At 42.2% G+C, this 13,490-nt stretch overlaps 1 pseudogene; it reads right to left on the reverse strand.

Moving 5' to 3' along the window:
• Window positions 1-7,578: 7,578 nt before the first annotated feature.
• LOC104846228 (suppressor of SWI4 1 homolog) lies at window positions 7,579-10,676 on the reverse strand (annotated as a pseudogene).
• Window positions 10,677-13,490: the final 2,814 nt, after the last annotated feature.

The following is a 13,490-nucleotide window of genomic DNA, read 5'->3' on the forward strand; positions in this document are numbered from 1 at the left end:
TACAGGCTCCTCCTTGTTTATTAGGAGTACTCTAGTCTCAGAGCCCTGCTGTAGCCAAAAGGTTGGCAGTTTGAATCCACCAGCTGCTCCTTGGAATCCCTGTGGGGCATTTCTACTCTGTTCTATAGGGTCATTATGAGTTGGAATTGACCTGACGGCCATGTTTTTGTTTTTGTTTTTTTGTAGTCGCGGAATGTATATGTATACATTTGCGCGCACACACTCTAAAACAGACCAATATGTCAACTCTGACATTTCAACTTACTTCTGCATACATGTATGATATGTAATACACTCGCAGATAAGTAAAGTTAAAATGCCAAATTTGAAAGAGTCAGCTCAATCATGTTTTATAGTATAATACTTCCCACAAATACAGCCTTCAGAAAGTGACTCTCAAGCATGGTAATTAAAAATACTAGCGCAGGTCTAGAAATATTTAGCCATGTGTGCAGTGGAAGGTTGTAGGAAGGTCACAAGCTCTGAAAAACAGTCCCTGTCTTCTGAAATCCCTGCTCCATGGCCCCTCTTTATCCTGAAAACAATTCTATGGGTCGGCAACACTTCAGTGTTTTTGCTGGCTTTAGTGGCAAAGGGTAAATACCTGCAGACACAGCCCTTCCCCCTCTGCTGGCCCACAGTTCCTCAGGCTCCTCCTTTCTGGCACCACACCTGGGGGAGTTACCACCAGTTCTGTGACCCTACAATGGCTTGCCTTCATGGTACCCTCGTCCAAGCAGAACCAGTGCGGTTCTGGGGTCACGGGCAGGTGCCTTTACCACGCCGATAACTAATCTGACCCAGCAACACTTCTCTTCACTTTCTTAGGACTATTCTTTTTTTGGAATAGTAACAATGCAGGGAGAGAGAGAGAGAGAAAGAGAAAGAAAAAGACAGAGAGCAACTTCAAATGAGAAAAGAAATAACTGGAGTTGTCAGGGAGAGAGAGTGAAAAAGAGAGAGGGAGAAGCTGCTTTTATTTGAAGTGTTCAGACATGCTGAAGTAATGATCCTGGCAGCATGTTAGCAAAACATTAGAAACACTTTAGTAAGCAAATAATTTAATTACAGCCTTCTCTGCGGCAGTTTATATTGCTTGACCCCTGACCTTTTATATTGCTATACCTAAACTCAGCCTGGGATTCACACTTCCTATGCTTGTCACAGAATCTCTCCATCTTGTACCATTTAATATAGTGTGCTCCAGGTGTTCTGTGGTGAATGAATAGTTATATTACTACCTGTCAGACACAATCACACTCTATTCATCATTCTCGGCTGGCTGCATGAAGCCCAGCTTCCAGCAGGCTCCCTCTCTATTTCCTTGTTCAAACGTCTGCGGTGCTTTTGGCCCATCTGTCAAGGCTGTCATTTAGAGGGAAAACAGTATCAGCGCTTTAAATATATGGAGTTCTCTATTGAAACAGTGCTGTGATTGAACTGTCAGCATTCTCAGTATCACAGACAGTAATTCATGACTGGTCAGGGCTCCATTGAGGTTGCTATTACTACAGTGACCCTGAAGGGTCATGCTGAGGGTTTTTGCTTTACAGTTTGGTCTATAAATAGTGCAATTAACCTTTCAAGAATTACAAAATGCTTTTGATTTCTCTTTGCATTTGCTTCGTGCTTGCACAATGCAGAGCAATGGGAAGAAGAAAAAAGAACTTCAAAATTGTTTGCTGAAATATGTGCCATATGAGATAGGAACATATATATATAGTTTTGAGAGTGAGCACTTGAAATGCATGAATATATTTTAAGCCACCGTTTGCTGTTTAAAGCAAGATGGCATATGCTGAGGTTTCTACTGAAATTAAAAGGTTTCTGAATCTGAAATAAAAGATGATAGATGTGAATGGAAGGACTTCTGTTCATCCTTATGGAAAGGAAGCGAAGGTTTTCGGTTCTCAAAATTGTTACCTTTCAAAAACAGAGTGTTTCTCAATGTTTCCAGTCCCAGTTTCTCAAGCAAAACACCTGCATTCCCAACCAAACCCAGAGAAACATACTCAGGAGCCAAATGTTATCTCTAATCTTAGAACACAATCCCCAAAGAAATAGAATTTTGGATGCTGATCAGGTCTCTGCATTTGGAAACCTCAAATCACTTAAAGAGATTTTTCTGGTTTACTTTTCAGGAAATCAAGGCACTTTCTAAACGAAGCCCAGAAGGTCAGAAGCAGAGCCCAAAATATAAACCCAAACTCCAAATCTCAGCTTTCTGCAAAGCCAAGTCCATCAGGCCACCCACTTCCTCCCTGAAAACCATAAGAATAAAGAGATTCTTTTTCAGTCTCTCTACAATTACATTCTAAGTGAATCAGGGTAGTCACTTGGACTTGTTCCTGAATTACCATACTGATTTTTGTTCCCCGAGATTTCTGCATCCCAGGGATGTCTCATAACACAAGAGCATAGATTCATGGTGCTGCTCATTTGCCTCTCAGATGAATGTTTGATACGTTTTCTCCTTTGCAGGATCATTTAATGACTGCATTATGCCTGTTATTCCCACAGTTTATCCAGCACAAAGAGTTTTTCTTTTTTGTTTTTACTGAATTTCTCACTGGACAAAACCAAGGAGCATTCTTAGTTGTGATACCATGTTTATGTAGCTAAAACTAACCCCTGGCTTCTATTACTGTATTTTCCTTGCTTCAGAGGTCATTTTTGCCCAGTTTCTTTCTTTCGGGAAAGAAGGAGATGCTATGTGTGTGGGGGTCACACGCAAATACCACAGACCCAGAAAACAGTCCTTTATAACACATACTTGTGTCGACCATCCTCTGAAAACAAAATAACGCATTACTTTCTTAAGTATCATCATCAGGGAGGTAGGATTAAGGCAATATTTCATCTAGTTAAAGGTTTGCAGGAGGCAGAAAGAAGAGTAAAGAGGTGTATAAACCTTCCCATCAGAGCTATGTTCTGGGACTGCTTCTCACACCAATCTGCGGCTATGCAGAGGTAAAAAGCCTTTGCTTATTACAGCCACTGAACAAGGATAATTAAGAAGTACTCTCCAACAGTTAGGGTGCATTTTCCTTTTTGGAAGCAATCATAAAAGGTAGAGAGAGGTGTCCAACAACCCCATGTTGTCATTGTTGTTATCTTTTGTGTCTGCTTCCTTCTCTTCCCCTACTCAGTTGGAAAGCAAAAAGCCTTTTGCTTATTATAGAGGCAGAATAAGTGCTAGTCTCATCCCATTAACTGTCATATTACCAGGCTCTGTGCCATCCCATTTGAGTTTCACTGAGCATTCAGAACTGCTTAATTATGTACAGTAAAGACAGTCTGCTGAGACTTTCCTTCTTGATTAATATGGGAGGGAGATGGGGGGGCGCTAAGGGTCACCTACAAGGCTCACTCTTGCCTTGCACAGAGCTAACACACTGTGACAAAAGCTTTTGTGAGTTAAAAAAGAAACTAAAGAGCATTCGGAAAGGAAGATGCTTGCATCAAGGGATAAGGCTACTTTTGATTCTGCAGACTAACAACAGATATTCCCCCCTCTGTGTTGGCGTTAAACTGTATAGTACATTCCTCATAAATTATACCACCCCATGTTAATTATAGTGTGCTGACAGTGCTTGTCATTACTAAGCCTGCTACAGGCTTTGTGTTCTCAGATTTTAATAGCTGTTTGTTCTGAGGAATGTGGCAGAGCCTCGTAAGTGGCTGAGCCCAGTCATTGCTAACATCCCTTTCTTCAGTCTCTCACACTGGTTCTATTTTTACAGCCCTAATCCCTCCTCCTCTGGCTCCCCGGCTTGCCCCCTTTCCCCAGTAAAGCAGATGTATAGGTTACAGTCTAGAAATGCCAATGCATTCATTCAGACACAATAAACTGAGGCTTATATTGTGCTATGCGGATTGTCAGCCTTTAAAAGCCTCTGGCTGAAATACTCCTCTTTTGCCTTTATCCAACCTCCATATAAAATCATGACTGCTCTAATCGAATGTGCTACTAGGAGTTTCCTTCCCCAAATTCTAATTTTGCATTCTCCTCTCAGTCAGGAAGCTCCACCAGCTACTTTATTCACATCCATGGCAATAGCCAGTGAAGGAAGATGCTATAATGGTGCAAACAAAGTCTAAATCTAGGGTCCATCACCTCCTCCTCCTCAACAAATAATTGTATATTTCGGACACCTATTTCTATAATCATCAACAGATAAACACAAAAATTCATTCTTTCATCCAAAAACTTGATAAGTGCTTACTATATACCTGGGGCGAAGGCTAAAACCAAAACCCATTGCTGTCAGTTGATTCCAACTTACAGTGACCCCATGTGACAGAGTAGAACTGATCCATAGAGTTTTCTTGGCTGTTTAATCTTTACAGAAGCAGATCACCAAGGCTTTCTTCCATGGTATCACTGGGTTAGTTCGAACTGCCGACCTTTAGATTAGTAGACAAGTGCAAACCATCTGCTCTACCCAGGGACCTTAGGGGCAAAGGCCAGCTTCTGGAAAATACGAAGATGAATAAAATACAATCCCTGGCCTAAAGGTCCTTAGAGCCTAGCAGGGAAGGCGATGTGTAAACAAATAATTACCGGTCTGAGTGATGTGTAACAACACAGGTGAAAACAGAATTTCTCCCCGCCTTATCAGCCTGAGGGTACAGTGGTGGTCACATTAACACTCAACTCAAATTTCTCTGCTTTGTGCACTCACCCATTTCTGGGAGTTCCAGACAGGGCCTCACATGTGCTCATAAATAATTCCTACTTTGCTGGCACCTTGGGTGATAATGTCAAGTGTCATGGCTCCAAATCATTACAGCCTCCTTCTCTTTCTGTCTCTTGAGTTGTCCCCTTTTAGAGGGTTATCAAAGCAGTGTCATTTGGGCCATAGTACCTTACAGAGTTTCTAGTAAAGCAGACCAGTCTGTTCTCCAGAGGAGTCAGAAAGTATCCATGAAGGACTGGACAAGGAGACAGACCTGAGCGGTACATACCATGCCATTCTCAGATGTGCCGTCTCCACCATCACAAGTAAGCCTTTCTTACTGGGTCCAACTTCCCAGACCAAGCCCCTTCCTCTTTAATTGAATCCTCACACATTTGTTCCTTTCTCTTCCTATCAAGGGGCTTTTCCTGGACCTACTCCCATGAGATAAAGGAAACTCCAGACGTGTCTATATCTCCTGCATATTCAAGCTGAGACAGAATTTGTACAAGATGTCTTAAAACACTCACACACTCACCCCCCCACACACACATACACAGACACACAAACACACCACATATGCAAAATAAATTGTAACAAGAGAAACTGATATGGCTATTAAAAAAAAAAAGTTGCTTTTGGGTCGACTTTGACTCATGGCAACCCACATGTTTCAGAGTAGAACTTTGCTCTATAGAGCTTTCAATGGCCATGACATTTTTGGAAGTAAGTTGCCAGGACTTTCTTTCAAGGCACCACTGGGTAGATTTGAACTGCCAGCCTTTCAACAAGTTGACCACTTAACACTTTGTGCCATGCAGGGACTCCCTGATATGGCTATCGTTATCTATAAAAATCAGTTTTAGGGTAAATATGGTAAAACAACCAACTAACTGTTATTGACTTAAGGAAATGAAACCCATCTTCTTTCCCTTTAACAAAAACCAAAAAGTATGTAAATGTAGACACATTGTAAAGAAAATGACTTTCAAGGTGAAACCAACTCACTGAAAGTTTATTATTTCAAAACAAAGTGGAATTACATCATATACTCCTTTACCTTATGCATAGACCTTGGAATTCAACCTCGATGAGATACCACTGTATCTGTTAATCCTCATAATAACAAAAGGAAAGCTATTTATTAAGTGAAAAAAACTTAATACAAGTGTGTGTCACTTAATGTCCACTATGTTGTTGCCGTTAGGTGCAGTCGAGTCAGTTCTGACTCATAGCAAGCTCATGTAAAACAGAACAAAACATTGCCCTGTCCTGTGCTGCCCTCACAATTGTTGTTATGCTTCAGTCCACTATTGTAGCCACTATGTCAATCCATCTCATTGAGGGTCTTACTCTTTTTCACTGACCCTCTACTCTACCAAGCATGATGTCCTTCTCCAGAAACTGGTCCCTCCTGATAACATGTCCAAAGTTTGTGAGACGAAATGTTGCCATCCTCATTTCTAAAGAGCATTCTGGCTGTACTTCTTCCAGGACAGATTTTTTCGTTCTTCTGGCACTCCATGGTATATTTAATATTCTTCACCAACACCATAAGTCAAAGGCATCGATTTTTCTTTGGCTTTCCTTGTTCATTGTCCAGCTTTCACATGTATATGAGATGAACGAAAGCACCATGGCTTGGGTCAGGTGCACCATAAAGTGACATCGTTGCTTTTTAACACTTTAGAGAGATCTTTTGTAGCAAATTTGCCCAATGCAATGGGTCATTTGATTGCTTGACTGCTGCTTCCCTGAAAACTTCACTATTTTCTCCGTTTATCACAATATTGCTTATTGGTCCAGCTGTGAGGATTTTTGTTTTCTTTATGTTGAGGTGTAAACCATACTAAAGGCTGTGGTCTTTGACCTTCGTCAGTAAGAGCTTCAAATCTTCTTCACTTTCAGCAAGCAAGGTTGTGTCATCTGCATATGGCAGGCTGTTAATGAGTCTTCCTCCAATCCTGATGCCCTGTCCTTCTTCATATAGTCCAGCTTCCCCAATTATTTACTCAGCACTCAGGATTGAATAAACATAGTGAATGGACACAACCCTAACGCACACCTGTCTTAACTTTAAACCATGCAATATCTTCTTGTTCCGTTGGAACGGCTGCCTCTTCATCTACGTACATGTTCCTCATGAGCACAATTAAGTGTTCTGAAATTCTCATTCCTCACAATGTTATCTATAAGTTGTTATGATCCACACAGTCAAATGCCTTTGCATAGTCAATAAAACATAGGTAAACATCCTTCTGGTATTCTCTGCTTTCAGCCATGATCCATCTGACACCAGCAATGATATCCCTTGTACCACATCCTCTTCTGAATCTGGCTTGAACTTCTTTTGTGAAACAGGACATTACGTGATTTGGAAGTTGTACTAACACCTGGGTCCATGGGCACTTTTCTGAGGCTGCTGTGCCACAGGTCTGCAGCCTGGGCAGTAGGGTCCCTGCCAACAGCCACAGCTGGGTGAAGATCACAGCTGGGAGGCTCCAGGCCCCAGCCGGGCAGCAGAGGGCATCTCCTCAACCAGGCGCTCCTGCCAGGTGGGAACCACAATGCCTGCGACCTCCGGCACTCTGGAGTAAGATCCAGTGCCCAGTCCTCCCAGGAGCAGAGGCACCTGTTCCCAAGGGTGGGGGGCTGTGATCACTGTCAAGTCCAGAGGTAGGCATACCCTGGAGAAAGAAAGGGACAGGTGGGTTTTTTGTTTTCTCTCTCTCCCTCTCTCTCTCACATCAGTCATTTATTGTGGGAGTGGGGGTGGGGGTGGTTAGGGAAACAATTCCTTTATAAAAGGAAACCAAAGACTGCACCTGGAGCTATCTATGAGCCCCAGGGTAGCATCTCTTGGTCCCAGTCTGGGGCATTCTGTTGTCCTTGCTGGGGCTCAGGCTCCGGTGGCTCTCTTAGGTGGCCATGCCTTGGGAAGCCCTTCTGGCCCCCAGCTTGGTCTGGACTCTGCGGAACCTGCTTTTGGCTCTGGTGACCTCAGGTCACCGCCCCGGTCTGGCCTTGGGTCCTTCACCCGCTGCTTCTTGCATGGAGGTCCGGGGGGCTGTCTCCACTTGGCAAGCCCGGGAAGCATGTCCTCGTCAAGCTCCTCACCCACTGGGCTGGCGGAAATACTCAGCTTCATCCTCCTCCTCCTCAGGTCAGCCTGCTCCCTCGGCCTTGGCTGGAGCCTCGCGTCCTCAGCACCCCTATCCGCATCGGTCTCTGCCCTTGTCCTCTTCATGCCTCCCAGGATCTTCCTGTGGGCCTCTCGCTGCTCCCGCTTGCGCTGCACGTCATGGGCCTGCTGGTCCAGCCTCTGGGCCTTCAGCCTCTCCTCTTTGGCTGCCAGGATGGCCTGCAGCTCCACCTCCTTCTTGTGCAAGAAACTGTAGAACAGCACTTTCCCCTCCCTGACACCATCCTGGATCATGGTGAGCTGCAGTGTCATCCAACGACCCATACCAGTGAGCCGCCATGTTGCTACACCCTGCGATGGCCCGGGGCAGCTCTGAAACGTTGTGCTCTCTGTCGGGCTCCGCCTCGCTCACTGACAGCCCTGATCTGGTGGCCACCAGCCACCTGATGTCCCGCAGACAGCTCATGTTGGGGAACTTCTCCCAGAAAACCTTTTTCATCCCGTGACTTGTGCTTACAGAAATGACTTTGATGCTATAATGGCCCAAATCCAGCCCCCAGGAGTTGGGATTGTAGTTGATGAGGAGGCAGCGCTTTATGATATTCAGGTTTGCCTTGTGTTGATGAAAGGGAACAAGTTCTGGAACACAGTGGTCATGAGCTTCCAGTACATATCAACGGAGCTGAAACTGTTAAGCACCAGGAGAGGAGGACGGACATCCCCCACCCCCACTACCAGGGTGCAGCGGGACCACTAAGGTATAGGCCATCCCCGTTGCCCAATTGGATGTTATGCAGCACACGACTGTATTAAAACACAATGTAAACCCTGCAGTAAAGCAGAAAGCACATAATATTATATACCCTTCACCCCACTAGGGACTTGAGAGCTGTTTTTGATGGCTACTGTTTATGTCAAGTGGAATGGTTTGAGTACCCAGGCATCAGCAAGATTTTGTGTATCCTTCCTTCAGTCTTGCTCATTCTATGCACACTTCAACCTTAGCGTGCAAAAGTGTTACTATAAGAAGAAAATTGTACATGCTGTTTTTATGAATGGCTTAAAAGCTTTCCAGAGGTAGTTTGTAATTCATGATTTGTGCTTTACTTGTTGACTTTAAAACTTGACCCCAACATAAGCCATGACTCCACCATAAACATTGCTCCGTGTGTGTATGTATGTGTGTCTATGTGTGTATACTTATCCATAGATTTTAGGGTATAAATTTATGCTTCTACTTTGTAAAACTTTACTAAAAGGCAGCAGATCACATAGTGCATTTTAAAGAATGCTGTCTTTTTGAGTACCAAACCTTAAATCATCTCTTTTTTTGGCTTCTTAGGGCAAACTGATTCACTTGTCTCTCGACGAATCATTTTCTCACATGATGTACTTTGCATCAGTGACACGGATTTCCTCTCTATCCCCTAGTTTCCAATGTTATGTGATATTATTTATTTTCAAAGCATTTTGAAAAATGTGGCTAATGGTCAATAGATAGATAGGTATATCTCCAATTGCTGTCAATTCTGACTCATGGTAACCCCATGTGTATCAGAGTAGAGCTGTGCACCACAGTGTTTTCAGTAACAGAATTTTTGGAAGTAGATAGCCAGGCCTTTCTTCTGAGGCATCTCTGGGTGAACTCAACCCTCCAGCCTTCCGGTTAGCAGCCAATCGTGTTAATCATTTGCATCACCCAGGGACTCCAAATACACATATTTGAGAAATAAAAAGATTGATAGAGAGAAAAATCTCTCCCAGGAAGTAAGAATTTTGCACTCTCACTTTATATCCATCTCCCAAATTATTGGATTTAAGATTTTTGAAGATGCTAACCTCATTAATAGGATAAATTTCCTTCCTTTATTCCCTTTAAATGTGTTTTAAAAAAAATTTTTTAACAAAGAATATAGTACTATCCCTACCAATCCTGAGCAACTAAAGCAAGAAAGACTTATATGTCTTCATGTAGTAGAAAATTTTTCCAAGATAAGTTCAAGGTAAGACTCGTTGTTGAAACACACACACACACACACACACACACACACACACACACATACAGAGTTCTGGTTTAGTGTTTATCTGTGGTACCAGCCCCATGAGTTGTTCTGCCTTCGTCACAACCTCCAGCACCAACAACAAATATCCTTCGGTCATTTAGGAATGCTTTTCATGTTATATTTGCCATAGGACCACTAAGCTAGAGCAGCACTTTCTTTCATTCCTTCAGCTTTTCAAAACTGTTCTGGGAAGCACAAAGCCCATATTTCACATCACTCCTCCACATCACTGCCAGCAAGTTCACTGCTCAACTTCATGTACAGCTTGAGAACTGCCTAGAGGCCCCTCAGCCAGGATCCACATGTGAGGACACATCCTTCTTGTACTGAGTTGCTATTTATGTCAGGGATTCTGTAACACACCTGGAGGGGAAGTTCTGACCTCCAGTTGTCAGCGTTATTACCACCTGAGCTGCTGCAAGCAGCTACAGACAGACAAACAATTACCTTGGCATGTAGGTCTCCACAGTCACGGGCTTTGTGAAAAAATAGCTTCAACTGGATTCTTCCTCCTCGAGGAGATTCAGTAGGGGTATTTTACTTTTCAGTTAAAACTGAGGACTGGAATTAAGCCATTCAAGGGCATGACCCTGATCACACCACAGTCATGCAGTGTTTATGTAGTGTCAACCTCACTAGAAAGCGTAAGCCCACTTTGCGTGGAGATGAAGTCCAGGCTGCAGGGGCAGGGGTGAATTGCTTTACTAACCTTTCAGACTGAGAAAGATTCGCCAGTCCCAGTCGTGGGCCGTCACTCTTCCTCTGGGCTTTGGCAAACAGCTTCTCAGCCATTCAGAATTACTTAATCTGCATCCGGTTGGCCAGCTCCATGATTTGAAACATGACAGTGATTTCAATCACTCTTTTAGCTCCTCCCAAGACCAAAAAATCTGCATTCAAACTAAGTGTTTTAACATAATCAACTAGCTAGTCTGACAAGCACAGCCAAATGAGACTCTTCTGAGCTTCAAAATGCTTTTAGCTCAACTAATAGCAAATAAATTTTCACATATCATGAAGACAGGAACAGTATATCATACAATAAATACAATAAAACCAAGAGTTCAATAAAACACATGTTTTCAAGGTTAACTTCTATTTTTAGAATGCTTTATCTTTTCAGTGTTTCTGGGTGGTGCAAACAGTTAATCTGCTTGGCTGCTAAGCAAAGGTTGGAAGTCAAAGTCCACTTATAGGCACCTTGGAAGAAAGGCCTGGATCAAAAAAAAAATCAGCCATTGGAAACCATGTGGAGTACAGTTCCACTCTGACATACCTGGGGCCTCCATGCATTAGAATCAACTTGATGGCAACTGGTTTTTTGTTTTGTTTTATTTTCTAATCTTTTCAATATTAAATATAAAAAAAAACCCTATGATTAAAACAATTTTTAAAAAATCCTGTCTAATTAAAAATAAGCAGCAATTTGCAATACTTTTGTTTTTTCGTTTTTTCATTTCAAATAAGTGCCCAAAGCAAAAACATGATAAATTGGGTTTGTTCTTGGTTGGGATTGTGATGTTGGATAGTCTCCAATTTTTATTTTATGCAAGTGATTTTGAACTGGTTAACAGGCTCTGTGGGCACTTTACACCAGTGTCATTTCAGTGCTTGCACAGGCACCCAGCAACCTCACATGTGTGGAGTATATGCAACTCCAGGCTGACTAGAAGCCTCACGGGATTCATGGAGCTGTAAATGCAAGCAAGGACCGTCACTGGGATAACAGAAGGCAAGGCTAAACAACCCGCTTTTAAAGAAGTAACCTGAGCTAAGAAGGGACAACTAAAGGACTAAATATTTGGTGGTAGGAACATTTGTGTCTTCTTGGAAACACCAACATCCAAAAATGAAATCAGATATAGATGATGAGTTTTTCTCCTTTTGAAGACTCCAGAGGAACAGTCTTGGTTTTTTCACATCCACTGGCACGAGACCAGAGTTTTCTATAAGGGAGTCAGGTAAGGACAGTAAGCAGGTCTAGTTAGATATGCTTCTAGTTCTCCAGATTATTCTAACATTATAACTTCATCCTTTCTCTAGGGTAGGGTCCATGAGTAGACATGTAAGAACTAACAGTGTGAGAATGTTGGTGAGAATGGGCTTTAAAAGATGAATAATGGAATCCAGGCTGAGAAAGAAAAGGGAGAAAATAAAATAATAGAGAGTTATAAGCTCAAAGACTAGGAGAAGGTCAAGTTTTTGAAGATCATGATAAATATAGAGGGCAAGCATAGTGGAAAATTAGGAAGAGAAGAGATTTTTACTTTGTTCTTTGGGTGGGTCTTATCTCCCCAATATTTTATTATCCTAACTTTACAATAATAGAGCAGAGGAGTGTTGGTTTTTTGTCATGGTAACTTACAAGGAGAAGAAGAGTCTGGGGTGAGGGTCAGATCTGATGTTTCTAAGGTAATAGTTTCAAGAGAGGAAACCCTGGTGGTTTTAGTTTCAAGAGAGTCCTTTTCTTCTTACTCAGCCTTGCCTAATTCCTTGAATGTTAGAGTAAGATTTAAGTTTACCCGATAAGATATAGGATGCCCAGTTAAACGTGGGTACCTCTAGTTAGGAAAAGTAGATACCTCCCAGATAAACAATACAATTTTTGCTGTCAGTATGTCCCATGCAATATTTGGGACTTAATTATGTTAAAAATTATTTGTTGTTTATCTGAAATTCACATTTAACTGGGAAACTTGTATTTATGTTTCCTAAATCTGGAAACCCGAGGAAAATAAATCAGGAATTTAGCAGTTAGCACAAACCACTAATCAGTGAGATTTCTCTTATAGTCCTTATAATTCTAAAAGGGAACTTGTTTCACTGAGTAATTTATGACCTTTTATGTGGTCAGTCAAGTTTCTGAGTAACTAATCAAACTGTTCTTTCTTAAAAAGAACCCAAAGTGTCAGGAGTCGTTTTCACTTTGATCTAGGTTGGAATGCACCCTCAATCAAAAGCGCCCTTCAATTTAACTAGCAAGATGACAGCCAACAAGGCGTTAACGTGATCTGTGGCTCTTTGGCAGCGAATTTGCTGCCAGCAAGTTTCTGAGAAATTGAATCATTTTTGTCATGTTGCTGGAACATGCTCTGTGGAGTTTCCCCATTGCCATGACTTGTAATTTTTTTAATTTGTTTCTAATCTGCATATATAATGAAAATCATTAGAGAGACAAATATGACTCCTGTACCAACTGGCAATAAATGGAGCACAGCATTATTTCAAAATGTTGTTTACCAGAGTTAGGCGATCTTGCTTCATTAAGACATATGTATAAGGAAAAGCTCTCACACATTCTTTGATACGAGCTCCATAGGAAAACAATGAGTAAAATTTTGACTTGTGTAATACAGGTTACCCCTAGCTCAGTGACCACACTTGCCACTCTCAAGCCTTGATACACATTAGAATCACCTGAGGAGTTTTAAAATGAATGCCAGTGCCCGGTCCCCACCCACCGATTCATTAAATCCAGTTTCCTCCAGGCCATCCTAGTCTTCAGCCAAAGCTGAGACTCACAGCCCTATACAACAAATACAAATATAATTATTCGTTGAGTATGGACTTGAGTGAGGTTAGATATCCAAAACTGAACATTATAGC

This window comes from Loxodonta africana, chromosome 2 (assembly GCF_030014295.1).
Source record: "Loxodonta africana isolate mLoxAfr1 chromosome 2, mLoxAfr1.hap2, whole genome shotgun sequence".
Classification (NCBI taxonomy): domain Eukaryota; kingdom Metazoa; phylum Chordata; class Mammalia; order Proboscidea; family Elephantidae; genus Loxodonta; species Loxodonta africana.